General features: G+C 39.4%; 1 long non-coding RNA gene and 1 pseudogene across 2 annotated transcripts; both read right to left on the minus strand.

Moving 5' to 3' along the window:
* Positions 1 to 637: 637 nt before the first annotated feature.
* On the minus strand, positions 638 to 19,986 carry LOC146966702 (uncharacterized). The gene is made up of 5 exons (XR_015034514.1): positions 19,901 to 19,986; positions 19,142 to 19,209; positions 5,847 to 5,926; positions 5,575 to 5,741; positions 638 to 1,774 (listed from the first exon to the last, which is right to left on the minus strand). It is a non-coding gene; the product is annotated as an uncharacterized LOC146966702 (long non-coding RNA).
* A 1,645-nt stretch (positions 19,987 to 21,631) lies between these two features.
* On the minus strand, positions 21,632 to 25,527 carry LOC146966703 (uncharacterized; annotated as a pseudogene). The gene is made up of 4 exons (XR_015034555.1): positions 25,223 to 25,527; positions 22,981 to 23,414; positions 22,236 to 22,316; positions 21,632 to 21,641 (listed from the first exon to the last, which is right to left on the minus strand). The product of XR_015034555.1 is annotated as an uncharacterized LOC146966703 (transcript).
* Between the last annotated feature and the right edge of the window lie 542 nt (positions 25,528 to 26,069).

A 26,069-nucleotide genomic window follows, 5' to 3' on the forward strand; every position in this document is an offset into this window, starting at 1 on the left:
GACCTAATTGGGCAGACAATGAATTTTGATACGTTTTTTTAAAAAAGAAAAAAAAAGGAATTCACAGGAACAGTTTATTATTATAAGTGACACAGAGGTAGCGATTTTTTCTAACACGCCACTTCACTAAAATGCTGACTTAAGCCTTGTTTCTATGTATGTGCTCGTCTCATAGCCTTTAAACAACTATTACGCGCGTGCTCCCTTCGTTATACCAATGCATCAGTGCAGCTATTATAGTTTTAAATAGCAATATGAGTCATTTCTTTTGTAGCTAAATGATTTCAAGGCTATAATGCTGCCCATAAAGTCACAGAAACAACTCTGTAGCATAAAGACAATGATGACAACCATTTTTGCGCACTCTTGAGTATAGACTATAAATGCAGGTTATTGGATGTTCTTGTTAAATCTTTCGCTATATACATTTTTATTACATATCCATATATCATAAAAAGAAGGCAAATCCGTCAGTGACTGTATTACAAATGTTGGAAATCTCTTATCGTTGTTGAAAGGACTTCTTCATATGTGTATTTATATAGATTATATTGAGAAAAAAAATCTATCCAATGACCAGTGTTGCTTTAGAGTAGATATCTGAGGTGTTTACACTGCTTGTTTATCTTGCAATAACTTCTTTTTGTTTTCTTTTCTTTTTTTGTGAATGAAAAATAGTTTATGGGGCCTTTGCATGAAAGCTGCAATTTGTTGTACTTGGGCAAATAACTGTGTTTATAAACTTTGGTCTTTATCGACGAAAGTATGATCGAGCTAAGTTTTAGACTGTATCCATACCAAATTGTGGACTTTTTGCCTTTCAAAGTGTTTTTGTTGTGTATCTGCAAAAAGTGTGTGTGAATTAAAATCCACCAAACAGAAACACACTTTGCCTTAAAGTTCAAGTGTGAACTTTTTATGAAACAGAACTGTGCCGAATCAGAGAAGCAGTATTACTTCAAATGCAGACTATTCAAGTTTAATGCCTTTATGAAAAACTGCTGGTACGACATTATGAATTTACTCATCAGCGTATATCTATCTATATATGAACATGTTTAAATAAAATTACAACACAGAGTTGTAGAATACAATGCTATTTTTTATTTTATGTTGGAAGTATTCTTTGGTATAAATGTACATAATTTGTATCATGTATTAATTGTGTAATTAACTGCCTCCTGAAAAAACTGCAAAAGAAGAGTAAATAAAGCTTGAAGATTATACACAAAGTTTCTGGCACTTTTATATGAAACAAAACTTAATATATTCATCTAAAAATGCACAGAAAACAACTGAGGTCTGGCTCCAGCAGCAAAGGTGACCTGCTGAGCTTCTGCAGCCTTGAAAAACAACAATTGCATTAGTGTTAAAAAAAAAAATGTCCAGAGAGAAATACATACAACAATGGTTTCAAAATAAAGGCTGCAGGATGTCATAAATGTGATCACAGACATTATTAATTTGCATAGCACAACAAACAGCCTGTCATTCTATGAGAAGCTCAGGATCAGATTCATAGAGGATCACATTCACGGGTTTTGAGATTAAAACATTAGCAAAAGCATCAACATTATGCAAGGGGAAAGCCTTGAACAATTCCCAGGCATGTTACCTCAACAATGCCTTATCTGCATTTCCATACTTGCACCACTAGTCTTTGAACGCCATGTCTAACGGCCAGTGACTACCCATTAGAGCAGATAGGGCTGCTCCCAGCAGTGTCTCCACGACGGTCAGTCCTCCTCGCCGCCTCTGAAAAGAGCCTGTGCTTCTATCACAAGGCAGAAATGGGAGTCGAAAGGAGAGAGAGAGATAGAGAAAGAGAGAAAGAGAGAGGAGGGGTGGGGGGGAGGGAGGGAAAGAGAGAGACACAGAGAGAGAGAGAGAGCAATGAAGGTCAAAGCCTGTCATGGCTGCAGGTGGCTGGTTTCCCCCCTCCCACCCTGCAGTAACCCATTCTCCACACACAGCTTTCTCACTCACTAACTCGTACGCTCTCTCTCTCCTTCACACACACTCACACACATACACACACACTCACACTATTACATGGTTTTATTATATTCTTGTCTGGCACACACACGTCCCCACTCCCCACACACACCAACACATTTCATTCATTTTTGTTCCTCCTCACATTCGCGCATACCCTGGTTGTTTTGGCCCTTCATTCAGCGCATCAATAGGAACCTTCATCAAAATATTCACAGGCAGAGAAGCTGCCTGAAGTTCAGATAGGGACACCGATGCATGAACAATAGTTAAAGCTGCGAGGCTGCGCCGGCACGATCTCCTGAAACAAAAGCTTTCATCTGAGAATCATTTGTCTCATCTCCAACGGGAAGAATCAGGTGGTCAAGTGACTTGGAGTTGCTCGTCGATCGGGGGCTCTTAACGTCCACGGAAAAGTCTTGCATCGCTGCCGAAACGTGACTGAGTAAATAATCACTAATCTGTGCAGATGAGAGAGAAAAATAAACATCTCTCCCAGAAGAGGGTGTAGAAAGTGTAAAAATGCGTGGAGGAAAGTTATCTGCTGCAGCTTTACACACAATTTCACACAAGTTCTCATGCTGTAAAAAAAATGGAAGTGAGCGCAGGATACATCAGGGAAGTATCAATGTCTACCTCTAAACACAAAAGGGCCCCATCCTGCTATGACCTCTCCTACCATCCTCCCCCCTCCCCTACTGTGTCATTTACCCACAGTTTTTAAATGCTTCCTACGGCCAGAGTGGAATCTGCTCAGAGGTGCCTGGGCTTTGTGGCGGAAACATAATTAAAGTGGTGAAAGATGTAAAAGGTGAAGAATGGGGATGACATCAGGCCAATTTCACACTTGGCACTCGAATGGCTAGGTCCAAGCCAGGACTCTTGCCTCGCAACACAGATCAAAGCCCACTGTCACCGCACCAGTGCAGGAAAAAAAAAGGCAAAAGGACACCTAACTATGCTAATCCCCAGGACGAATATATTTTAATCTTGTTAGAATACAAGTTAATGCCGTGGCTCAGTGACTGAACTTTCTGGCAAGAATGAGAGGTGGACAGAACTACTTCTACCTTTTCTACATGAGGTGCCTCTGTCTGGCACCGGATAAACAGCCAGAGTCTGAACAAACTTTCTTTTCTGGCAAACTCAGCGTATTATAAAAGCCGCATACTGTACAGGCTGCAGATAGCAGTCAGAAGGCACTGAAAAGGCGAGCAACAGTTTTCATTAAGAACAACCAAGGAGGGGGGAGAAAAAAAAAAAAAAGCAGCTCAACCCCAGTAGCTGTGTCAGTGACCCCGTCTGAATCCCCACTAGGGCATCTAACATGCAAAGGAAATGAGTATTTTGTGGACTGGGTTGTCCCCTCTCACATTGAGCACTCCTTTCTCAAAAGCACCTTGGTAACCCTTGATCTCTCATGTATGGAAGTCAGGGCACTGGGGCCTGCAGAAGTTGACTGGGCAGACAATAGCGAGCGGATGCTTTCTGCAAAAGTCACACCCAGGCAACTCTCATTTCACACACCGTGTTTGAGTGACCCTTGAAAAAAGATGCAAGACTTTTCACTAAAGATTCTTTTTGTCCACTTTGCGAAATTCAGGAAAGGAAAAAAAACACACACATCAGTGTCCCCTTTTTCTTTTCCCATGTAGCCACCACATCTGGTTTTCCAGAGTGGTTTGCTTTCTGGTTGTTTCGGTGGGACTGAATTAAAACGTGAAATCTTGTATTAAAATTTCACAATTGTTTATAACGTGGTTTGACCAACAGAGCTCCTTTTCTCTACGTTGGCTGATTCGTGGACGTGCCTCAAAAAGATTATCCTGCTTTTGGACAAAATGTGGAAACAATAACGAGAGAACACTGTAGGAAATATTTGCCCATAAAGAGTAGGAGTATGTAAAGAATCAGCTTATGTTACGTTTCAAACGATGACAGGTTGCATCTGTTGTTTCAGTTACACCGAGTTTAAGGCTGTGTTTTTTTTTTTACAGGCTGTATTTGATACAATAAAGCCCACGGCTTTGGCCAAATTACAGGAATTCTGAGAACAGGTCACAACTAACTTTCAAAATATTGTACTGAAAGTAACCTGGTAGAAGGAGTCGTCTTTTACTGAACTAAACCATTCATATTTATCTGAATCCACTCAACACCAACACATTTAGACCATTTCTGACTTAATGTAGACGCTTTACATAATGAGGGCTGCAACTTACAATTATTTCCATTATAGATGAACCTGCTGTTTACATTTTTAATTTGTCAATTAATATTTTAGTCTATGGAATTACAGAAATCATTATGGAAAAAAAAACATCACGGTTTCCAAGGGAATGAGGCGACTTTTTAAAACTGCTTGTTTTCTCCGACCGTCAACCGAAAGATATTTTATTGATGATCATATGCAATGGAGAATAGCAGGAAATGATTCCTTGTGCTGCAAGTGTTGAGGAGCTTTGCTTGATAAATGACTTGAGCCTTTATCGATAAATCAGGGCTGTTGTTAAATACTTGTCTGTCAATCAGCTAATCGATCAGCTAACAGTTTCAGCACTAAATATAACGATAGAACCAGTAACAGGGCTGTGATGTATGTAAAATCCATAATGTTTCAGTTTATGTTTCTTCCTCATACAGTTTGAGTAATATGGGCAAATCAAAAATAAGATGAGTGATGCATGAATAAATGCATGCATGTTTTTTTTATTTTCCAAACATTTCTGGATCCTTTGGGTTGAACAAGTTTTATTAAGCAGTGATTAGTGTTAATATTTTTTAAAAATCCCAAAACTTTTTCCTTCCAAACACATCACATTATGAGTTACCCTGAGTGACCCTGGAATATTTTCACATTTACAACTGGAGTTGATTTAAAGTCACATGATGATGAGTCTGAAGTCCTTTAACCACACATCTTTTATAGTATGAATATCATAATCGTAAAGTTTTGTCTAAAATTCCAGCATATGATGTCTGACTAACAAACTTAGGCGTTGAAAATTTTTGACAGCACCTACCATCTCCTGCTCTTTACAACTTGAAATATAAAAAGATCTGAGCTAAAATTTGGGTACGCAACTAAACAGAAGCTTCATAATAAACAAGCTGTGACTGCAAACAATGACACACTACTTTTCTCTGACATCTCTTTTTTAAGTCTCAACCTGGCATTGGATGTTTTATGCTGCATCTGTAATGGATGTAAGAAAATAACATTGACTACCTTCCAAAATAAAAGCACAGAGTTCTATCTTAACAATATCACAAAGCCAAGAGTGAAACATTCAGCACTCTGGTGGAAATACAAATGCATGCATAGGTATCAGTTGTAATGTGATATGCTGCATTATAATTCCATAATTCATAAGGGAGGAACCAGATCTAATGAACAGGAGCAGCCAAGGTGATTGTGTTTCTAGGTGTGTCTTTAAACGTCTCTCTCCCATTCTGCTTCTACATACTAAATTAAGATGTACAATGTACAGTCATGCCAGTTCAGGCCTCTTTTTTTTACTGAGTTTGTGTTGCTTGCTGACACACAGCTAGACAGGGTCAAGGATACATCTGACTCACCTCAGGCCCCTTGCTCTCCCCAGGGGCTGGCCTGTCACTCACTTTGTGGTTACGCATCATAGCTGACAGAGGCACAAAGTAAGAGCTCGATGCTGCATCAACAGCAGCAACATCATCACCAAAACCCATCCTTAGTATGACATCTTCCTCCTAGTCCAGCACCAACTCTCTACACTGTGGAGGGGAAGAGGGGGAAAAACATTCACACCAAGAGGCAATAATAAAATGTCATTCACTTTGAGTAGAGGGACCTAAAAATAGAAGATATGGACGTTTACCTTTAAAATTCACCACACTGCAGCCTGGGTATGGAGGGCTTTGCAATAGAGTTGTTCTGAAGTGGCAGCCAGACCTGCAAAGGTTTAAAATGATTGGGTGTAATACTTAATTTCAGTCGGTTTATTGAGTCTGAATACACACATCTACGCTCTGTGAGCCATTTTAAATAGGTCTCTAGCTCACTGGAATAGCACTGGGTTGGTGTAGCGTATAGCCTTTAATTGGTATTAGTTAGATGACATAATAAGCACATGCATAGAGCTGTTTGACTAAGAGAAAAGGGCTACAATGATCACTGATCACAGCACTTTGTTCTTTCTACATTAAAAATGAATATACACTGAAATACTGTACTGCACCACTTCGGAATACAAATGATGCTGTGGTCAACGCTGACGACCACAACTAAGACATTTTACCACTACGAAACATATGCAGTACATGGACAACATGTATTGTTTTTAACATTGTAAACGCTACAGAGCAGAAAATTCAGTGGAAAACAGCGAGCGCCCCTTCCCATCATGCTGAGCTGCAACCGATAGTTTGGAAAATAAAAGGGTGGCTCGCCAAAGACCGGCGAGAAGTGTTCAAAAAACGCTAACACTTTCCTTTACAGTGCAGTAGGTGTCACAGCTAAAACCAAAAAATCATATTTTGTGTTGACTTTTACGACATGGCGGCATTTGTGCTCTGAGAACAGTGGGGCCGTGGTTTCACTGATGAATGTTGTGTGTCGAACTTCAGATTTTATACCGGAGAATCTGCAGGAACATTTGGTTCTGTATCTGGACATTCTGTGACTCAAAATGGTGCACTGTCGTGAACTACACATTTTGGATAAATCCGCAACAAAAGAGGTTAACCCTTGACTGGTCCCAGCACCAGCTACCTGTCTAGACGTCTTTAGATTCTAAATCGCACTCAGACGGCCGAATAAACCAAAAATAATCATCTCGGTTTGAGATGGCATACAAGGAGAACTGCGGCTCACTCGACTGTGTCTTAGCTCACAGTAGTGGGCGTTTCTCTCTTTCTCCCTCTCACTCATTTTGCTGCATGCTGCCATTTTAACTGTTCCTGAGTGGCAGGCGAGAGGGCGGGGTTGGTGGTGGCGGCCATGATGGGGGAATCTCTACACCCACTCCTGAGGAACAGCTTCAACATCAAAGCCAATTCACACATTAGGCCATGTTGTGGCTCAGGCCAAAACCAGGGACCCTGGGTACAGGACGAAGTATGACACGTACGAAATGAGAGCGACGCCATAGCAATACCTCGCTCTGTGCAAGGCGAAGCATTTCTGTTAGAGTATATACGCGCTAGTTGTGTTATTCTGACAATTTACTATTGAGAAAAAATGCTCCAATTTCTGCAAAAAACCTCCAGGAAAATTCAACATTCGTGAGCAGAAATTTCACATATTTGAATTCAAAATCCTTTGTAAACTCCAACATCGTCCATCAGTGTGTCCACTCATCTTCACAGTAGGACTCAAGCCGTTTTATTTGTTGCACTGCATATATCTTGAGAGTCCATTTAAAATATTCAGCATATTCAATATTCATATCTACTTGCTTTTTTCTACGTGTAGGCTGCAATAAAAATGCTTGTTTAGAAAAGCTGCAGATCATCGTGCTTATTTTCAGACAGTGAAATATAAAGATCACAGTTTTGTGTAGATAAAACTGTTACATTCTGGCCACCAGTGTTGACTGGCTTTGGCTCAACAAGGAACAAGATAAAAACTGCTCAGAAAGACAATTCATGCACAGCAGCAATGTTCATGTTAAATACTGAGTGAACCTATGAATTTTTTTTTTTTTTTACACAGAATACAACAGATTCAGATTCATCAGATTTAAAGATTACTTACTCTGCATGAGGAATGAAATGTCCAAAAGTGTATTAAAGAAAAACACTGATAAACCAAAAACAGTAAGGCTTCCTTGATGTTCAAATATAAAAAATAAAAAAAATCAGTCCTCCATAAGTGAGGTGTCATCATGAGATCAGATGAACTAAAGCAAACAATCATTAAATTTCCAGAAAAGTAACTGTCACTTCAGAGCTGAAATGCAAAAAGGCATGACTCAGCTATTTTATCTGTCTTGTACAACTGACCTGACGTCCTCTGACCTGAGTGAAAATGTCACAATTGTTAAAAACTAAAAAGGAACTTTTGCCAATAAATTCATGCTTGTGGTCGCTCAAAGCACATTCTGTGTTATGTGGGTCACATCCATATCCCCGCCTCATTTCCCCACCCCCAACCCTGAAAATTAAAAAGAAGAAAAAAAAAAAAAAAAAATCTTCCTTGGATAACCAGAGTGGCTCCTAACCAACTACATTTGAGGTCAAAGTTCATTATATCCCCTTGGCAACACCAGGGCAACAAGCAAGGGTGTCTAGACAGGTCATGGTATCCCCCCCAGTGCCCAAACCAAACCACCACCCCTGGCTCTTTCCGGAAGGAGGTGTCAGCAGCAGCCAAGTGCAGGGTAAACAGGGCAGGGGGGGGGTGGCCTTTCGCCCTCGTGAGGTCGGATCAGCACCTCCACCCTCCACTGATCAAAGATGAGGATCCTCCACGGCAGGGCCTTGGTCAAAGGGGGCAGGGTCGGGAGATGAACTCTGCGTTTCTGTAATCTAGACGTGTCCAGACCCGATTGTCTTCTTTCACAGCCCAAAATGGACCCTTCCGGTGCCGCTGATTACATTAGGGAGGACAGCCTCTTTTCACAGGGGCGCCCGGACAAAAGAGGCGCTTCCGTGCCCCTCGCCATCTGGTCCCAAAATAACAGAAAAGGTCCCAGAAAAAAAAAAAAAGCAGCCCAGCCAGCACACAGCCTTAAATGAAAGGAAAGCTGTTTGAATAGATGGGATGGCTGGACAGATAAGCAAACATACAGTAAAGCCTCACACATTTACGCAGAGATTGGAACCCAATCTACATCAGCAAATAAAGCAGTGTACATGGGCTCTGATGAGCAGGTCTGCAAATCAATGGAGGATTTAAGCAGGAATGAAATTCTGCTGTGCACCAAACGGAGAGCTGTGCCACACATACATCATTATTATTGCAAACTATCAGTGCCCAGAGGCTCTTCCATTAGCTTTAAACTAATCTGCTGTATGGTGCATCCATCGTGGACCACATGGAGAGATATGGGATGGAAATTAGAAGAAAACCACTAAAATATGGGATGGGTCTGAGTTTTTAATACAATACAGTCGATAGGAAGCAAGATAAATCATTCAAGGTGCTACACATTAAGTAGAACAAAAACTAGCAAAGCCGATACATAGAATAGCCAAAAAAAAAAAATTTCACTAACACAGCATCAAGCTGAACTGCCAATTATCAGTATTTGCAGCCTCATAGACGGCCCACACCGTAGGCTTGTCTGAACCATGTTGGTTCGTTTCAACTTGTGCCCAGTCCTCTTTATCAAAGCTTTTGGTCAGTGTTTTGTACGTTATTATGATGCTTAATAATGTGTAATTGCAGCTTGTTTTGCCTTAGAATGCTGGTTGCTATATCTCTGTTATAGCAGAACAATGCAGCTAACTGGCATTATACACAATCATCAGCCTCTGGTGCATTGTTTGCAACAGTGATGAAGTTATTTTATATCTGACGTTCTTTGTGATTTTTCTAGTCTCTTACCATCTATCTTTGTCTATACTACATAATAACAACTCGGCTATTAATACCCAGATGAAGAGTCTCCGTTTCAAAAGACATTGACGCTGAAGTAATCAATCACCTGAACATCTTCTGCCGTCAAACATTTTGTTGTTGAACACCTAACATGAGATGAAGCTAAAAGTAGAAATAGCTCTCTTGTCCTCATTGCTTTCCACTAGCACTTTGTTCAGGGTATAATAATGTGGTCTGTTCAGTTCAGCAGCCTCTTTGAGACGTTTTACATGTTCAGCATGCAGGCATTTCAGATAAGCTACATGGTGTTCTACTGTCACAAAATGTATAACTTGGGGCTTTTTGCAGCTCTGTTTTGCTAATGCTGATTATGTGCTTTGCTATGCATGGCCTGTTTTTCTCTCACAGTTCAAGTCCACAAGGAAATTTGGTAAATAAACAACCTCATTAGTGGCAAAGGTGATGCTGCCCTTGATCTTGAATGGTTTTGTCAGGAGAAAGGTGAGTGTGCAGCACTGAGAAGTAAAGTTAGATTGAGTAGGCTGCCCATGTGGGACCGCCCGCTTTGTTATGAAAACTGATTTCTTAACAAAAGCTACAAATCTAAATTCAACTCTTGACTGACACCAGGCAGGCAAACAACCACGACATGGAAACAAGTAAGCGCAAAGCTACTTCCAAAACATATACTTTTGCATACATGGTTTTATTCTAACAGCTATAAATCACAGGGATTATGAGTCTCATGCCTGAATCTGATACTGACCAATCAGAATCCTTGACGTATGCGTAACACACGTGTCCAACTGTCCACCAGTCATAGGACCATGAGCCAATTCACTGTCACCTCTGCCTGTCTACACAAGATATGACTGTATACAACCAGCTACAGCAAAGAATACAGTTTCTAATCAATGTATGCATTGCATTCAAGGTTTCACAGATACGTCAGCCTAACTTTGAATGCAGATATGAGGGTTTATGAAATCCAAATTAAAAGTGCTGCCAGAACAAACTGATGTGTTAATGAATCATGAGGTTTATTGCTAGAATTAGGACATACGGGATATCCAAGGTAAAACTGATGCACCTACACACGATTTTCTGATAACGGTTTTCTTGTTAGCTTTGAACTTCAGAGAAATTATGCAAAGCTGATGTTAAGTACTGAAATTGAATGTAATTTTAATATCTTAAATTTCATTTTAGTGTTAAAGATACAGTATTATCACTGGCGTAGCACAAGGTTTTTGGAAGATAGACAGCGTTTCTGTGAATCATTCACCTTCTAACTTTTCACTTGCTACAGCAACTAATTCTCTCACTTTACTCGCCTTCATTTTCCCTCTTGTACAGAAACTCTACATAAATCAAACCCAGGCCAAGCACTTTTTTCTTTTCATAAATAGGCAAAAATAAAAAGGCGAAGTATTTCAACAACAGCAAATAAGGTACAAAAAACAACCGTAAGTTAACTACTTTACAAAGAAAGGACCCCAAAAATGGTCAGAGGGCACAGGTAAATAAGCCAATTCATAAAAATGAACTGTGAGTGAATGACAGTCTGGTGTGATGTTGACAGCTATATCCTGAGAAGACTGGAAATTACCGTAGTCTTCAATGTCTTAAAAGACTTCACACATGACAACAAGCTCCTCTCATCCCTGCTGTGATGCAGCTACATCCTGGAAATACTTTACATCAGGGTTTTTCTTCTGTGTTATTTCTAGGAGAAGCAGTTTATATTAAAACAATATAGAGAGAATACACAGAGAGGCAGGTGAGATGTGAGATCTCTCTGCTATTCTCGTGATTTCAAGATTTTTTTTTTTTTGCTCTTAATGAAAGAACACATTCCAAGGGTGTGGATGGATGGTGTAACTGCTCTATAACGCTGAAGACTTAATGCACCGACTTGGAGTCAAACCAGGACATAACATGCATAAACATGGCTGGAGCAGTCAGTTGTCAACTACATTGGTTGTCCTTTGCAATGATGCTGCATACTTGCACCTGTTTTGGTGCCTTTAGACTGGCAGTCAAACTTCTCTCTCTCACACACACACACACGTGCACACTCAATCTCATGTGACTGATGTTGTTTTTCTTTGTACTTTTTGGCCTTGCAATTATTGATAAAAAACAGTCAGGAATAAAGGCCTGTGTACCAGAGGAGAATACAAACTACCAGCACAGCTAAAGCTAGAAAGGTTACGGAGCTTTGTTGAGGTTAGCATGCCACTGATGATCATGTATTAGTGAACGATATACTGATGAATCATGTAAACGTGAAAAATTACTTTAAATAGCTGGAGGTCAGATGCATACTGTGGGTGTTGGCCACAGCTCCACTTATGGCAATTTTAGAATATCATTGAACGTGCTGTCCAGGTGGAACTTGTTAAAACTTGCTCTGAGTTCAGACGATCTTACACACAAGTCTTACAAACATAAAAAACAGTTTTATATTAAGAAACGACTTTGCCTTGGTAGAGTGGAAGAAAAGGAGGACAGAGTTTCACAACCAAAGCCAAAGGAGAAGTAAACTCCTCATACAGTAAGCCTCCTCCCTATCCTGCTACATGACTACTCTCAGCTCCAGCAGGTCGAGCTAAGGAATCTAACAAAGACTGTCCCTAAGAAACACATGTGCCACCATTTGCCTCAACACAAATTTGTAAAAAAAAAAAAAAAAAAGTCTCCAGTGCTCAACTTTCCTACTAAGTGAAGACAGGAACGCTAAGTAGAGTTCCCTTACTTTTCCCGTCACAAATTCCTTCTTCCAAACTCTCAATCCTGCACTCCAAATTATTTTTTATGTGAGAAGCAAATCTAAATAACAACAGCATTATAAGCCTTATGAAGCCCAATCCACAACTGGTTCATTGTGTGTGTGTGTGTGTGTGTGTCTGCTGGGGGTTGCGCATAACTGGCAGACACCAGCTCGGTTTCGCAACTGTGGGATAAGTGAAGTGACTGTGACATATAGAGGGCAGGTGGTGCCAGTCAAGTGAAATACACAAGTGTAGTCCCAATCTGTAGTGTCTTAGCTCTATAATTACTTATTTTTCCATAGCAATCTCCAAATTATGTCATCAGGCCTTACAGAGTACTCATTATTCACTGCAGCAAACAAGCTGGAAATAACACTCAATCCTATGGAGACCTGAGAACTGCGTTCCAGGGAGGGACTTGAGTCGCTGTGTGAAACCAACAAGAACCAACACGACACCTGGCATTTTCCAGCTAAAGTGGGCTGTTGCACACTACTGAGCACAATAGCAAGACATGCTTCTTAATTGTGCAGGTTTGAGTGTACTAAGGGAAATAAAGACACACACATATGGTTGTGCATAACATGCTTTTCTGTATATGTGTTTTTTAAAAAATGGTTAGACAAGTTTTAACAAAGGCATCTAATCTTGTTCACAAAAGGCCCAATAGTATAAAGGCATAAAAAAAGAAACTATCTTAAAGGAAGAAATTAAATCGTCTTGAAAACACAATTTTTTTTTAGAATCAAATTTGTACACAGAATAAATACATTAATATAAATATATTAATACAATTTAGCAAATCAGTTCACATCTTGGCCAGCTGCATTGGTGGAGGCGAGGTGAAGTGGAAAGCCATTCACTGTGATGTGTCACTCTCGATGTAGTCATCTTTTTAAGACTAAACATGGCAAAGTCGAACATGACTAACTTACTCTTTAGTTGAATGATCTCATGTTCAATCATTTCAAATATGTTTAAATAAAAAGGTTTTTTCTCCACCATGTACTTGCTCATGTAAAAACTTTGAGAGAAAACAAACTTATCATAGGATCGAGCTGAAATATGACCAATAAACTGATTGTCTTCAGGAGGTTGAAGAGAACACCTGACATAACATAGAAATCATACAGTTTCTATGATATACATGTGAGAAAAAGGAGTTTGAAGTGTTGAATAAAAAAGAATCATACATAAAATGAGAATAAAAGGACAATTTCGGTTTGAGATGTTGCATCATCAAAGTGTTGTTCATTTTAGTGAAGTAGACTGCCACTTAATTGCTTTAAAAAAAAAAAAAAAGCTAATCAGTGACGAACTCAGAAGCAATTAAGGTGGTTTCTTCAGTATTCAGACAATCATTTACCATGGATACATATTCAGAATGAACATTAAGAGTTAAATCAACTTTAATGGTTTGAACTAAGGCAATTTAAAATATATTTTGTGACGCAGACCAGAAGTCACTAAAATGAAGCCCTTGGGAGCTGGTACAACACCTGCACTTCAGAAATCATACAATGTCTCTTGACTGTCATGAAAGTGACATGCAAACATTTTAAAGAGGGTAATTAGTCAACAGTTTAAGGCTTTAATCACCTAGTGACGAAGATGAAAGGGCTCAAAGGAAAAACTGGAAATGGGCTGGTACCATTCACATCACAGTCGGATTCTAGAGGTCATGTGCTAAGTCTTGTTAAGAGCCTCAAAGGGCAAATGCTGAACACTGAGCACTTTTGTGTGAGTGTTTAGAAACACAGCCAGACTTTAAGCACACAAACACCAAAAATATCAATTTCACATTTGGTTTAACGCTTTCACACTTTGTGTCACTGACACCCAGAGAGACGGGCTGTGGAAGACAAAACACAGCTCCTGGATAAGGATCATGTTAATGCCTATCAATTAGGATCAAAAAGGGATTAACCGGCATGGTTGCAGCGGTGGGATGGGGGCCCATGCAAAGTCACTGAATACTAGGGGTCACACACCCGACTTCATTAGGCCTGACCTTTCCACGCTATTGTGTGACAGGAGAGACCCTGCAGTCTGTTTCCCCTATGCCCATCTTAGATGGCTTATGGAGAGTCAAATATGAGACATGCAAAAAAGCTGTTAGAGATCAGTGAAATATGAAATATTCAGTTTCAGAGTCCAGGGAGACTTATTGGGTTTCTGCAACTTGGTGCAGGTGGGTATTTACTCATCAACACCCACCCTCCTTGCAAAGGAAATCATTTTTTTTTCCACCTTAGAGAGAAGTGAGATTTACTAATTAGTCATGGTGCAGCCTCCCTTCACTATGATGTACCGCAGGGTTGACGAGCTCTAACTCTGCCTTGCCGTCTTAATTCACAAAAGGTCAAATGGCAAAGAGAAAGCAGGTATTCCAGGTGTGTTATAATAAGCCCCAATTAGGGAAAAATGCAAGCACACCCTCAAGTCTCACATATCTGACTTTGAAGGAAAGCCTCCGAATTAGGGAAATTTTTAAAGCTGTAGCACATTAGAGTTCTCTTTTGTTACATATTCATTAGATACAGGGCGAAATGAGAGCGATAGAAATTATTTTCACACAACACAACCCCCCCCTGCACGGATATTTACGCCAAATTATTGGTCACATAATTAATGGATTGTCTGTGTGTACACAAGACCCAGTCCATAACTTGTGTTAAACAGGGCACTTAAAGTAAATTGATGTAGCATTTCATTTTCCATACTTGACATTCAACTGGGCGAGAGCTTAGACAAAACATGTGTAGCTAGAAATTACTTGCAACTCAATTCATAAAGTTAATTAATGCAACAAGTTACTTTCATTTAAGCGTGTGTGGGGTTGAAAAGATTGGTAACTATGTGGACAAGAAATGAACACTTAATTGCTTAACGGGGTCACATTTGGCTTGGTTCTCGTAGTACACAATAGTACAGTCTGACCAGATGTTAGTACACACTATGGTAAGAACAATTATTGTTCAATCCTATTGTACCTTAGGTTTTTGCGAGATCCTCGATTAAAATGTGTTCAAGGAAACAAACATCTGCTGATTTATCATTACGAGTGTGTTTGAGACTCAAAATATAAATATAACTATCTCAGATTAAAATGCAATAGTGGTAAAGCTCTATATGATAAAAACTACAGTTCAGAGTTACAAGAACAGAATGTACTTTACGTTCAGCCTCTCATACCAAAGCTGCACAGAATCTGGCTCATGTAAAACTCTGGCTGAGCAAGATGGAGCAGGGTCAGATAACTGATGTTGACTTATTCTTACCAACAGCAGCCACATAACTGGGTACAAGGGTTAAAAAAAAATAAAGTAATCTTGTAGTTGACAATTTAGCATGTATAGATGAGTTGATGTTGCCATTTTAATGAACAATAATTCCTTCAGTAGGCAGTGTAACACATCAAATTAAGTAGTCACGGTTTTGGCTTCTTTTTTTTTTCCTGGGAACTTGGAGAACTGCTCTTCTCCATTTCACTCACTTCCATCCAGTGGTATGTTTTCACTTCCCTTGTACTCAGAACTCAGTGAAAGTTAAGACTTAAGTAAAAAAAGTTCATCTCAGGCCAAAAGTTTCTCCCTAGTAGCTTAGTACTTGTTCAGGCTGCTGTTCAGTTTAAGCAGGCATGCAGCCTTGCACTGCAGTCAAACAGTGGTCACCCAGGCCTACAGCCTTCTTTGTAGCGTTCATGAGGGTGTTATAGATGAGCACACCCCATTTAAAAGTCAGTGGTGGATTGGCAGTCAAATGAAAACAGGAAGTATTGCTGAAGCTGTCAGGGCTACGCATGTGAGTATACACGGACATGCTGCATGTGCACATCTTAGGAATGACTGGATCACAAACAGTGGAAACAAATGCAGGCAACACACAACATTCACAATACAGACAACAGAAGCCAGTCATTTATTTACCTCTAACAAAGCTCAAAAATAACAGTGTTTAAACAATTAACAATTGCAATATCCACTCTGTGCAATTTCAGGTAGGCAGCCTTTTTCTAATGGGGATCTAATATTTATGAGATGTTGATACTGATGTTGTGGCTGCAGCTTAAATTCAAAATCTGTGTTCACTCAGTGAGTGCTGTGTCGACTGTGTTTGTTTGAATGATAAACAACGGCCTGTTATGTCAGGGCAAAGATCTCGCTGTTGAACCAAGATCAATTTCATACTTAAGAAACTGTGAGCAGGAGACAAGATAGTTTGCAAGTTCCACCCGATAAACAAATCACTCGTGTTGTTATTCTATTATCAGGGCATCTTGAACACATTATAAAAGAAAACATTCCCCCGATCGACAGGAATATTAGATAGAAAACAACAAAAACAATAAAGCACACTATCAAAAGTGTTTGTGGTCAGCGGGGGTTTCAATATGAACAGCAATACTAAAAATGTAATACAGTCACGATTTCTGTTGCCAAGTCTGACAACAGCTGAAACTCTTATTTGAATACGACAACTGGAAAACGTCCATACTGCCTGCTTGCATGAGGGGGATTTGCAATACGCTGGAGAAGTAAACTTCTCTTGTTTTGTCCCATCCACAAAAAGGTCAACAGGTTTGAGTGTGGAGAAAAAAAGTCAAAACCCTCAGTCTGACATTAAGCTATAGGTTTAGTAATTTCCGACCTGCCTAGTTTGCTCTTGACACCACAACACATGCATAAACCCAAAGTGCCTTTTCTTCCTCTATTTTGTGGCAGCAGAAAAGAGACCCAGCTTAATATGTTACTGACAGCCACTGTTGTGTTAGGTGGCATCAGAACACAGTCTGGCTTTCACACAAGGTCTTAACAGTGGACGAAAACAAGTACTCAGGGGGGTAAAGGTTACCTAAACCTTTTAGCAGTCCTACGTCACAATATAAAATACATTCAAATAAACGCTGCGAAGGGTGGACTTTCATTTCAAGTAGTGCATTCATATTATAAAGGATTTCTTTTCGCTTTCAATAAAAGCAATAACAAACTAATAATGCATTATCGCTATCGCAGATTTTCACAAAGTATAAAATACATATAGATTTCATTAATGATATTTAAAAAATGTGCATGTATGTATATTGTTGTATTCAAAACTATTAAAGCGGTATCGAGCATAATTTAAGAAATATTTGCAAAATAAATAAATTAAAAATGTATGCATTACACGATCATACAAATCGGAAACAAAATATAGAACTACCATACATTTTAATGTCATTGATCACTGCGAATAAAAAATATATTTTTTAATTCTGTAACGAATAATGTTTATGATCAATGATTCCCTACAAAAAAACAGCGCTGAGTGCATCTTTCCTTTTGATATTATTTGATGTCATCACAATTTGTATTAAACACAACCTATTTACATTGAGAACAAATGAGAAATATTTACGGAGAGAAAACTTAAAATTTCACAGCATCAAACCTCCAAACACGAGACAAACCATTCACCTTAAAAAAATAGTTTATTGCTTTTTGAATGTTTTTTTTTTACCCAAACACACTGCATGATTTACTCATCACCTTATATTTTGATGAAGTTGTAGCTCATTTGTGCAACAAAAAAAATAACAACAACGTGCTTCGGACACAAGATTAAATAGTAAATAATTTAATTTTATACTGTTAATATTATATTATGTTTTAATACATTTGGTATCTCACTCTTCGTCGACATATAATTGCAGTGAATCATATTAAATATTCAACCAAACGCATTTGCTAGATAGTTTCAAAACGTATGACAAAAAATAAGAACAAAGATAAAATCAAAATACTCATGCAAAATAAAAATATTTTACTGCGGTGAACAACTCGCAAAACAAATAAATCATTAACTACAGTGCAGTAGAAATATTTTTCACGGTTACCCGTTGGTTTAGTATTAATTTCAGATCTGTTCCAATGAAAAGTTTGTTGTCCTCACTAAAAACACGACCGTTTTCCAACAGAATTTACGCTTGGAGCTCTGAATCCTGTCTCTAAAAGCTACATTACAGTTCATCTCTTTCGCCGCTGCCTAAAACCTAAGATGGACGCTGCTGGCTTTGAGTTATCAGTGGCTAGGACCAGCTAAGGGTTACAGCTGTGCAGTTGTGCTCTTAGAAGAGAACAGGCAAATGGATCCATGTTTTGGCAGACTGCCAGGAGACTCCTTAAAATACAGGGAAGGCCTTGATTTAAAATATGCCACACCAATGTCAAAGGAAACGACGTCATTACGCAGCAGAGGCTGGTGAGGTAAACAACCCACCGCTTACAACAGACAATGGCAGGTGCTGCTGTTGTACACAGCAATGCTTTGAAATATGCTCAAATTTTGCTCTGTATGTACACAGAAATAACCCAAGAAATCTTTTCACCACAGCTCAGGAAGCATTAGAGCCTAGATGAAAGCCTGTTTTCTCCAGACATCATCATGATGTTAGACCTCGTGACTGCACTGTGGGTGGAGACAATGAGCCAATAGAAAAATGGGATGAAGATTCAGAGCCCTTCTTGCATCAGCATTTTCCGGCTAAGCCTCAAGTGAAAGTTACAAGATCCATATCCATGATTATCTTATGAAGAGATCAAAAATCAGTGTTAATAAAAAATGATTGCTGCTGACGAGTGAATGACAGCAATGAATTTGATTAGCCACTTCTCAGCATCATATCATGCAGAGTTGGCATTGCGAGCAAGAGCTCAACATCTGTAAATACTGGTGTGCAGCGGACTGATATTTCCCTCAGGCAATCACATTCACTCACTGCAGCACCTTGAAGCATTTCTAGAATCGCTTCTCTCAACTTTAAACGTGTCCAAATGTGCTTTAATGAACAGGTCAACACAGATCTTACCCTTTGAGCAGACACACTCCAGCGTCGAAACAGGAGGGCATGACAGGTGGCAAGAAACCATGGATCTCCTGTGAAAACAAACAGGGCAAAACATTAACAAACTACTATGTGGCTTGGAAATAGTCGAAATACACTCTATGTTGACGTAGACAAAGAAAACTAAAATAAGAATAAACTGTAAGCATTAAATTAAAAACCCCTTTTCATTCTGGTTTGTTTATAACAGTCACGATTTGACCAATAAAATATTCCAAATTTGTAAATCAAAAAAGTTACAATATATCAATAGATATTACATTGCGTGCATTTCAAATATCACTGAAATTATTTTTTGTTTCTGAAAAATGAATGAACCGTAGATGTTTGGAAAAATGTACTTTTAAATAGCTGCCATCTAATACAAGACGCAAAAATTGAGACTGACTTTGTTTTGAGGCAGAGTTGAGTAATGTATCTCCTTCATTTCTATTGTGTATACAAGCAGCAGTTATCACAGAGTGATGTAACCGTTTCAAATGACGACGAGGGATCATTTTACTAAAATAAAATGACATACTGTACGCATAACCAAAAGATTATTATGTGATCCGTGTTTTATGCTTTGTGTAACAGATACAAAAAACTTAATGAACGTAAAAGTAATGAAAAATTATATTCTAATCAACATTAGCTAAATTATGACTATAAATGTAAACTACGATAAGTTACAGCAAGAAAAATGTATGACCCTACAACTCTTCCTCTCCAAGTCGTTCTTACCTTTCTAATTGTAATTCCAATCATTTTTGTCAGACACTGGATCAGGTTTGGGACAGGCCTGCAAAGATACTACATGTTTAAAGTGTGGCTGTACGCTCCAGTGAAAACATAATCAACAAGTACTCAAAAGCCATTAAGGAATCTGACAAGACGAGACTAAAGGAGCTGTCTGACAGCAGTAGTATGTACTAAGTAGGTGAAAATGAAGAGATCTGTCCAGGCTGGTCACTGATATGGCAAACAGATAAACATCACAGACTCACTCAGTGAAAGTAACTTGTAATGTCAGAGAGAAGCTTGGAGCACTTTTGAAATCCAAAGTTAATATTGCCTGGACCCTCCCTCACTGACAGAGACAGCACTGTGGAAAGCACACTGCAGCTACTCTGACTTTAAAAACACTGCAAAATATGACTTTTTAAAAGCGTTGAAAATATATAAATATCGTTCTGTAACTTTGAGTGAATTAGCACTTTACCAAATTTGCTGACTGGTAGGTTTCTGTTGCACATTAGCCCTGCTGTGAAATAAGATCTTATCTTCAATCGTCTTGCATAACACCTCACTATAGACATAGACATGATGGTACAGTATAACCGCAGGTTTTATTGGCCGTTATTACAGCACTGAACCGAGTAATCAGCAAAATAAATAAAAATGAAATAAAAACGGTTAGTGACACTAGAAAAGGTGACCTGTTGCAGATTGCCTTTATGAACCATGCAATGTACCAGACTTGTATCATTTAGAGAGCGATAAGGTCACTTTTTACCGACTTTCAATCGTCAGTTAAAAATCCAGATAGCCACTGATATAAAAATATTAACTCAATGTTATACAGTTGCTTCATTATTTTATACTGCAAAAAAAAAGATTTGTGTTCACAATGTTACCTTTATAATGTGCTTCCTTCTTACAGGAAATATTTGCTTTTCTTTCAGACCACCTCTAAGATGTTACGATTATCTGAGAGACAGCTTTTATCAGTGTGTGTGGTGATACTGTAAATACATTCAGTAGTCTTCACATGAATATGGCTTTCAAAACAATACTTTGTGAAAAATAAAAAGAAAAAAGAAAGAAAGAAAAAAGAATAATATTTTTATTGTCTACACACCGATTGTAGCAAAACAAATCTTTCAAAATCAGAAGCCACCACTGACGTTGCTCTAACATGCAGAGCGATTATGGTTGTTCACAACAAATTCTGGGATACCCTGCAAGCATTTGGCAGTGATGAATCAGACAAAATGGCTACCAAGCGCCCCATTAACAGACAGAAAGAGAGAGGGAGACAGCGTAAGAGGAACCAGCGAGGACACAACTTCCCTCAAGTTAAGAATTACATGAAAATAATGGAACTGCCTTTTTGCTGGCAGAAAACGTTAATCCCAAGGATGGCGACTGGTGACTAAATGATCACCCACACGACTAAAAACAACACATTTGGGTTAGGGGAGCCCGTGACAGAGTTAACATCCACTATCCCTCCTGTGTGCACTCACTATATATAGACGGGAAGTGATGTCTGTTTCTTTTCAGTCCAGTGTTAACATTACCCTCCCCATGTCTTTTTTCCACCTCACATTAATTCATATACGTCATGAGGAACAACAATGCTATAGCAGCCATCTTGCCCCCAAAAGAGCAGACACTGGGAGGGGGAACAAGGCTCCCAAAGTCATATGACTGCACTGTCTGCAGACAACTGCAGTGACAGAGCAAAAGCGTCTAGACAGGTCTGAGGCAGCAGCAGATCAGGTATACATTCACTGTCACACGCAGCGTGCTTAGACCTCCACAACATCATTAGTTTACCGTTTGAGACTTCTTTCTTTCGTTTCTGCACGATCAGATGAAAAAGCTCATTATTTTAGGCAGGAAATGATGTGATAATTAACCTCATTAAACATATGCAGAAGCATTGTTTGAACAAAATTCTTGTAAGGCTTGAAGCATCTCCAAATATACTAAGTTAAAAACCACCAATTGAAAAAGTGATGACACAGCCGGAAGATTGCATTTAAATATTTTTGTTATGGCTATAGATTAAATATAGATGAAAGAATGGAGACACGTATACTTTATGCGATGCTGACAAACAGTGTAAAAATGTTTTGATTTACTTTCAAGATACTTTAAAGAACTAGTTTAGGGTAATTCCTGAGAAAAAAGAAATTGTGATGTGTGACTTTTTGGTGGGGGACGTAAACATGGTAAACGAGTAAATGCAAATGGTGTGAGGAAGCCTATTAAATCTTTACAGCACCACACACAAACAACTATCTCCCCCCATCCCTGTATCAACCTAAACCGTGTAGCTACAACAACCAACCTTTTTTTTGTGTGTGTGCTGGTGCATGCTGCCTTCAGGATGGTGCACTCCTCTTGAACTCCAGAGCTGAGGGCTGATCCCCTGCAGAGCATAAACAAGGACAGGAAAAAGACAAAGAATATCACATAGGATTCATATTAGACCACCTCGCCCACTCAGGACCACACGGTTCAGTTGAGATGAGTTGGCTGCACGTGTGCATGAAAAACAACAATGTTCAGCGCTTTGTAATCAGGAATTATTCAGGTAGCAGATAAAAGGGTTAAAAGAAGAGTGCACACACACACACACACAGATAGACACACACACACACACACGGCTGTTTTTCCCTCAGGTGTCTGCTGAGTAACAGGTAGCTTAAGCGCGCGTGGGGTTAATCAACAACCACGTCAGCAAAGGTGCGTCACCTGCGCATCCTCCTGAACTAGTGTGAATGAGGTCAAGTACCGAAACCAAAACAGCTCCTGTGTGGAATTCATAAGTAATTAAAAAATATAGGCTACATGCGTGTGTGTACGAGTCACACGTGTTATTTTTGACGACTACAATTTACCAGGCTACTCACAGTTTGTTACGGTGCAACGGGGCTAATTCAAAAAAAATAAGCTAGGAAACCGTCTCAGACCAAAAAAAAAAAAAACCCGCACACTCACAAATAAACATCTTCCCGGCAGTATTGTGACGCTGCGGTATCCACTGTGTCTGTGTGTCAGGCAACTTGCACTCCGGCGCCTGTCTCACCTACCTGTGCATAAAGAAATGTCTCCTGATAGACTGCAGAAGAGAAAAAAAACTTTCACAGCATTTATCTGAAAAATATTGATAGCTGAGCGTGGCGACTCCTGGGCGAAGGCGTCTTGAGAAGGAGAGTCAAAAAAAAAAAAAAAAAAATCCCCCCATTTCCAACGGGCAGCTTTCTTGCAAATGAGCAATAGAGGTGTAAAAACTCCATCTCCAATTTTATCAATTTCAGACAGACTCCAGACAGTCTCCAAGCGGTTACGTGCCTGCTTGCCTTGCGCGTGCACGCTGAATGGCGCGGGAAGCTGCGATAACAGATCCAGAGTGACACCGCGAGGAGCCAATGGCGAAGAGGAGCCGAGCGTGGCGTCCAATCGCGGCGGCCGATGAGTACAAACCCCCGCCCCTCCTCTTCCTCACCCGTCTGTTGACAGTGCACTGAATAAAACAACAGTCTGAGTTAAGCAGTTCATTGCACTGAGATGTGGGTCACTGACTGCAGCCATTCACTCCGGTAAAATGGCAGAAATGCATGGTCCTATGCGTTACAGAGAAATCATATCATATTTAATTACTTCAGACAGGTGCATAAATTATAAGGTTAGCTGTGCATTACATTGGCCTGGATGCAATTAACTGCTGTGTTCACAACCAACCTCTGTGAGAGGTTTTGCGTTATATAGCCTACCATATAAAAGCCATATAAAGATGATCTCGGGTTGTAAAGTAATCAGACATATTTTCCTATGGCAGCTGGTGTTTGTTTTAAATCAGAGAGCACCACTAATTATTTCTCATGATACTGATACTGTATACATACTGCAGCCCATTGTGCCAGCACATGCAATAGCCTACTTTGTTATCGCCTACATACAGTTGACTGCCATCCCTAATGGTCCTATGAATATTTGCAATGTCTGCTCCCAAGGCTTTCGTACATTTATATGTGTGAATAGTAAAAATCCATAGAGATAAAACAGAAATAATATTTATTTTAGAGGAATATTTCAGTTTATCGGACGTAGTTTAACCACATTGCAAGGAAAGATAATATTACATTAATGCCCCAGTCTTCCTCGTGGGATTAAACCAGACACCTACACATCTGCCAAAAACAAATCCTTCTGTTGGAGTATATTAGGCTAGTAGGCCTTGGGTAGACAGACACATGGTACATTCCTTTGACCTGCAGTCATCAGAATAAGAATTTATCTACAAAAATCAGTCTCAAAAGGTCTAGAGTTAGTCTGCAGCTAAACACACATAATGATTAAAAAAAAAAAAAAAATCTTTTCTTTTTTGATTTACACAATAAACTGTTGCAGGCCATAGTCCTACTGCACAGCACCAGCATCCCTTTCTCAAGACAGTTGCTGAGGCTTATGAATTGACAGCAAAACTGTATTGTCTCACACAAAACAACTTCCAAGTTGGCATTTAAATTCTGTCAAAGTCTACACAAGGCGTACAGACAAGTTTGTTGTAAAGAACCTCTGTCCTTTGGATGGAAAATAACAAGTCTTGTCTCCTTCGGCTTTGCACCCTTTAATTTGCATTGTTATGGAAAACCGCTGGATTTGGGTAGGGCACAGAATCATTGAGGTCACCATAATAGAGTGTGACAGCTCCCCTTTTCACATCTATTTGGAAGTAAAATCAAAATTCCTGGGAAAGTGAATCCAGGGAGCACTGAAATATCTCATACAACTTTGGAAACAGCTGTTTTAGAATATTTAGTAAGATATGGAATACATAATGAGATGAACTGCATTTAGAGCAGAAAAAATGAATTTATGAGCTTGAGCATATACACGCAACATGGAAAATGTGTGTTTGGGAGAGGATGAAACACACAAGTTCAGAAAACAAAGCGTCAACTGATACCTGCCATTTTTTTTGTTTTGTTTTAACTTGTATACTATTATAAACCAGCAGCAACAAAGAGTGTCTGGGTCTGGGAGCTTACATTACTGTGGGGAAATTACATTTATATACCCCTAAAAGAAAAGAAAAATATTTGCCAACTCGACATCTTGCCTGTACAACCCACACAATCCATTATAATTCACAGACTGTCTTCCACTAGGAAAGTCCCTTTACGCTTTCTCAAATTAAAAATCTCACGGCTGATCCCCTCCATCGCCCTGGCTTTCAGATATTGACCTTGTGGTGCTACAAAATAGCTTCTTCCTCACTGCGGGACACCATAATGAGCCAATACAATGAGGCTTCAGTTCACTGCTCACCTCTCTTTGGTGTCTCTCGGGGTCTTTGTTGACGTTTGTCAGCCCAGGAGGAATTTGGGGGGTTAGAATACTGCTGTAGTCGAGCTGTAGAGTCAGACAACAACTTTGACTCCAAGACCTGAGCATGAAAGAGGAAAAATTTGGTCAGAGATAAAAAGGCTTTGACCTTACAGGCAAGAAAAATCAAAGGAGTGACTTGAATAAAGATTAAGCAGCATTTTGAGTTTCAGCCAAAGTGACCAAGATCCAAAAAGGGCAAGCATTCCAACATGTGGTGTCTTGTTGTAGCACTAAAAATAGAAACCCAGAATGTATCATTGCAGTGATCTCTTGAGCTATTAAACCTGTGTAGCCTACCGAACCTGCAGTCCCAGGTAAAGAAAACTGGGCCCGTTCAGTTCTGTCCACAGATGTGCCATGTTGCTAAACTGTGCAACACAATAAAAATAGTGAAACAAACTAGAGACCTCAGTCTCTGTCTTATCAATGAGTCCAGGATCACATAATAATGATCACAAGTCAATATCGCACACAGCTGAAAAAAGAAGCAGAACAGCTACATTATGCCCATGTGAGATGAGAATGCAATTGTTAACATGAAGTAAGCTAGGTCTTTCATAGATGCACACATGCATAAAATAACCTAAAGACAAATATAAGTGCAATAAGTACAAATACAGTTCAAAATAATAAATATCATGTTTGAAAGTCAAATTTTAAATCTCACAGAAGTTCTCTTTGTTCTCATCGTTTTGGAGGGAAAAAAGCCTTCAAAAACCAGAAGGGTGGGGTTATGTAACTTCCTGGGTGTGGTTAACAGGATGACAGGTGATTTCAGAAAAGGCAG

Source organism: Trachurus japonicus, chromosome 20 (assembly GCF_045865225.1).
Source record: "Trachurus japonicus isolate A0001 chromosome 20, Traja_1.0".
NCBI classification, from domain to species: Eukaryota; Metazoa; Chordata; class Actinopteri; order Carangiformes; family Carangidae; genus Trachurus; species Trachurus japonicus.